Here is a 4,717-nt window from a genome sequence, read left to right on the forward strand (position 1 = left end):
GAACCTACTGCTCTTAATGTTCGGTGATAGGATAGGCCGTACTTTCTATACATCGCAGGGGGGAATCCCCAGCTATTCTTAGCCACTGTCTTTTCTGTGTTTATACCACAAGGGAATTTTGTACTCTAAATTGACTGGCGGTGAAAGGGTTAAAGATACTCATCGAACACTCACACTGGCTGTCAAAATTTTATATACCACCATCGCAATCGTCATTATGGTAAAAATTATGCAAACAGTATATGGTACAGAGAAGATTCTGACTTCGTATCAGCTGAAGGAAATGTCATTCGATGTGGTAACATTAATGGAGTGGTATAATACTTGATTTCATTCACTGTATTATCAATCCGTGGAAGCTGCGATACGTAGACTAGAAATGAGTGTGTGGAGGAGGGGGGTAGAGGAGGTGCAAGGTAATGTGTGTGTGTGTGTGTGTGTGTGTGTGTGTGTGTGTGTGTTGGAGCTCATGTACGTTTATATGTATTTGACTGTGCTTTCATATCTGTGAAACTGCATGTTTGGTGCATTTCTGTTGTGCATGTGTGGGTGTGTGTGTGAATGTGTGTCTTCATGTTTTACATTTATTCGCTTATTTATCACCATTGTTGTCTTTTTCTCTTTTTTTCTTCTTTTTTTTTCTTTTTTTTTCTTAAATCATTTTATTAGTATTACTATTATTATTACTACTACCTTTTTCTATATTATAATTATTATTCATTTATTTATTTATTTATGTAAGCTTATCTATTATTTATTCCCCCGTTTTTGTTTGTTTGGTTTGTTTTGTTTTTGTTGTTTTTTTTTGTTTTTGTTTTTTTGTTGTTTTTTTCTCAAGGCCTGACTAAGCGCGTTGGGTTACGCTGCTGGTCAGGCATCTGCTTGGCAGATGTGGTGTAGCGTATATGGTTTGTCCGAACGCAGTGACGCCTCCTTGAGCAACTGAAACTGAAACTGAAACTGATCAATGGTTTCTCCAGTCAATAGGAAATCATTTACAGCTTAGTCTTTTGTGAAGGACTATGACTCTCAAGCAAGGAGGCAAATTTGCACTGGCTCTTAGTGCTGCAGCCTTGTGGGCTAGTTGGCCTTTGGGAACCATCCCCAACGCCGACTGTCCTAAAACCCTCATGGCCGAGAGAGTGGGGATGTAACTTGGGGGCAAGACACTCTCCACTATAATCAAATTCTAAGCCCAGATAGTCGGGAACAGCAGTTTGCCTCCTCTGCTGTTCTGATGGTCATAGTCGGACATAACTGACTATCATCCAAATGGATGGAGATAACAATTATGTAGTCACTGCCTAATGATTATATGTTTGACCCTGTCACATATAGGTGCTCAACGGATTGCACTGTGCACAAGAATGGGAAAAAAACTTAGTTCTGTTCGTACAGACACCAACATATTGCATTCTCAATGGCAGATCACGAGGAGATTTATATGGTCGATATACGTGCTTTGCACCAAAGGAAAGTAGTGTAGTGGAGTGCTTTCTCTGTTCTAAAAAAAAACCATTTGAAATGATGTGACTGACATGAAAGTTCGAAAGCTTACTCCTTATATATAATCAGATGGCTGCCTTTTGTCACTGAAGATCAAACAACATCCTATCAACACAGAAACAGCGCGCGCGCAAGCGCGCGCACACACACACACACACACACACACACTGTCACAACAACAACAAAATAAACAAAATAAAAAGTGCACTCACAAACAAGAGTATGTTGATTGCGAAGAAGACAATGACACACACACACACACACACACACACACACACACACACACACTGTCACAACAACAACAACAAAATAAACTAAATAAAAAGTGTACTCTCAAACAAGAGTATGTTGATTGCGAAGAAGACAATGACGCACATATGCACACACACACACACACACACACACACACACACACACACACACACACACACACACACACTGTCACAACAACAACAACAAAATAAACTAAATAAAAAGTGTACTCTCAAACAAGAGTATGTTGATTGCGAAGAAGACAATGACGCACGCACGCACACACACACACACACACACACACACACACACACACACACACACACACAACACCTGCACACTCACAAAGAAAAAAATAAGAAGTGTACTCACAAAGAAAGTGTGTATTGACTGCGAAGAAGACATCGCACTCTCTCTCTCTCTCTCTCTCTCTCTCTCTCTCTCTCTCTCTCTCTCTCTCACACACACACACACACACACACACACACACACACACTGTCACAGCAAAACAAAACAAACAAAAAAAGAAATTAATACAAAGTGCACTCACGAAGAAGAGAATGTTGATCGCGAAGAAGACGAATGTTACTGGCGTGATAATGTGATCAATGAAACCTTTCCTCGGCGGTCCTGAAACTAATTCACATGTGTGTGTGTGTGTGTGTGCATGTGTGTGTGCATGTGTGTGTACATGCGTGTGTGTGTGTGTGTGTGTGTGTGTGTGTGTGTGTGTGTGTGTGTGTTGTGTGTGTGTGTGTGTGTGTGTGTATTCTTTCTTTAGTTTAGCGTCTTTTCACTATCAGTGATATTAGACGATTTTAAAAAAAGGTGGGGGGCGGGGGGGGGGGGGGGAGAGAGAGAGGGGGGGGGAAGAGACAAACAGAAAAGGTAGAAAACTATATAATTTTTTTTTTAACTAAAAAAATGCATACCTAACATGCAATAGCATTTAACAGTAACCTATACAATAATGATAATAATAATATTCAGAAACCATGAACACAAATCTAAAGTACATTCATGGAAGGAATGTAGAAACAGCAGGGCTATGAACTAATTAATGCCTGTGAAAGTTCGACCATAGGAACCTCGTGTGTGTGTGTGTGTGTGTGTGTGGTGTGTGTGTGTGTGTGTGCGGTGTGTGTGTGTGTGTGTGTGTGTGTGTGTGTGTGTGTGTTCTTTAATTAATACCGCAGTTCTATTACTATTGTCAGGTTTTTTTTTAGGTACTGAGTGTTGCATTTTAATCCTAGGCTGAGGGAGGGGGGAGGGGGAGGGCAAGTGGGGGGTGGGGGTGGGGAGGGGGCAAGGGCGTAAAGAATAATGATGTACTTACCAACAGGTCCCGCCACTGTCCACACACACACACACACACACACACACATACACACACACACTGTGTTAGCCCCCCCAAAGAAAGCACTCGACATGACCATACACACAAAATTATAACAAAAATGCAGACTATAATCATAAACAATAATAATAATAATATAATAATAATAATAAATACACTGTAACTGCGTGGACCTAGTATGTGGTGCATTATAACACGTCAGTCGCTTGCGACAATGATCATCAGAGCAGCAAGGGAGGCAACTGCTGTCCCGACTATCTGAGGCTAGAATTTGATTATACATGTAGTGGAGAGTGTCTTGCCCCAAGTTACATACCCACTCTCTCGGCCAAGAGGGTTTTTAGGACAGTCGGCGTTGGGGATGGTTCCCAAAAGGCTATCTAGCCCCCCAAGGCTGCAGCACTAAGAGCCAGTGCAATTTTGCCTCCTCCTAGTTTGAGAGTCATAGTCCTTCACAAAAAGACTAAGCGTGTGTGTTAATGACTTCCCCACACTGCAGTGGAGAATCCATTTGTTTGTATTTGTATTGCTTTTTATCACAACGGATTTCTCTGAGTGAAATTCGGGCTGCTCTCCCCCCCAGGAAGAGTGCTTCGCTACGCTACAGCGTTAGTAAAGAAATGTGCAAATCTGGAAGTTTTAACTGAAACTTTTAATAGTTTGTAGGAATGGCCTCTTGTGGCACTGTTCTCATTCAATGTAAAACAAAAGAGTTTATAGTTCTGCTGTCATATAATCCAATGTGTCATTATATACATCTCTATTAAATCACCACGCAGTCTTCTATATTCTAAACTAGGTAACTTAAGTGCTTGCAACCTACTTTCATAGTCCATATCAGCAAGGTCAATGATTCTTTTAGTAAATCTTCGTTGAAAATTTTCAATACTGTCTATATGTTTCACTAAACCCGTATTCCAAACAACATTCCCATATTCTAAGACTGGCCTGACTAATGACTTAAATAATGGCACCATTATGTCTTTACTTTTACACTGTATATTTCCAACTAACATTCCGGTCAATCTATTGGCTTTTTTTAATGGTTTCATTAACATGAACATCAAAAGAGAGACCAGAGTCAACAATGACTCCCAAGATCTCTCTCACTATGGCATCTCTCAATATTCTGATGTCTCCTGCAAAAAGAAAGAATCAACGACACAGATGAACTGACAGCTCTACAACTGACAACACATACTAGATTAATCAATCAATTAACGCAGTTTTTACTCACTGTTGCCGCAGATTGACAAACACCAGACTCATCCACCCATCGTCACACCATTTCGCAGCACTTTCACCGCTGAAACTGTGACGAAACTCACAAAACTGACGTCATAGGTATGACGACAAAACACTGAGACGTCTCTGTTTGCCTTTTTGCTGAGGTCATGGTCAATTAATTTTTTTTTTTGACTCACTTGTGTAAACAAAGTGAGTCTATGTTTTAACCCGGTGTTCGGTTGTCTGTGTGTGTGTGTGTGTGTGTGTCTGTGTGTCCGTGGTAAACTTTAACATTGCCATTTTCTCTGCAAATACTTTGTCAGTTGACACCAAATTAGGCATAAAAATAGGAAAAATCCAGTTCTTTCCAGTCAT

The 4,717-nt window shown here is 40.5% G+C and overlaps 1 long non-coding RNA gene across 1 annotated transcript in view; it reads right to left on the reverse strand.

Annotated features, from left to right (window-relative positions):
• Window positions 1-4,399, reverse strand: part of LOC143276929 (uncharacterized) — a 7,560-nt gene extending 3,161 nt beyond the window's left edge. The window contains exons 1-3 of the long non-coding RNA XR_013053657.1: window positions 4,353-4,399; window positions 3,095-3,109; window positions 2,309-2,394 (exon numbers count right to left, since the gene is read on the reverse strand). This is a non-coding gene — a long non-coding RNA (uncharacterized LOC143276929). The remainder of the gene's footprint in view (window positions 1-2,308; window positions 2,395-3,094; window positions 3,110-4,352) is intronic.
• Between the last annotated feature and the right edge of the window lie 318 nt (window positions 4,400-4,717).

The sequence above is a fragment of the Babylonia areolata genome, chromosome 33, assembly GCF_041734735.1.
Source record: "Babylonia areolata isolate BAREFJ2019XMU chromosome 33, ASM4173473v1, whole genome shotgun sequence".
In the NCBI taxonomy this organism is placed as follows: domain Eukaryota; kingdom Metazoa; phylum Mollusca; class Gastropoda; order Neogastropoda; family Buccinidae; genus Babylonia; species Babylonia areolata.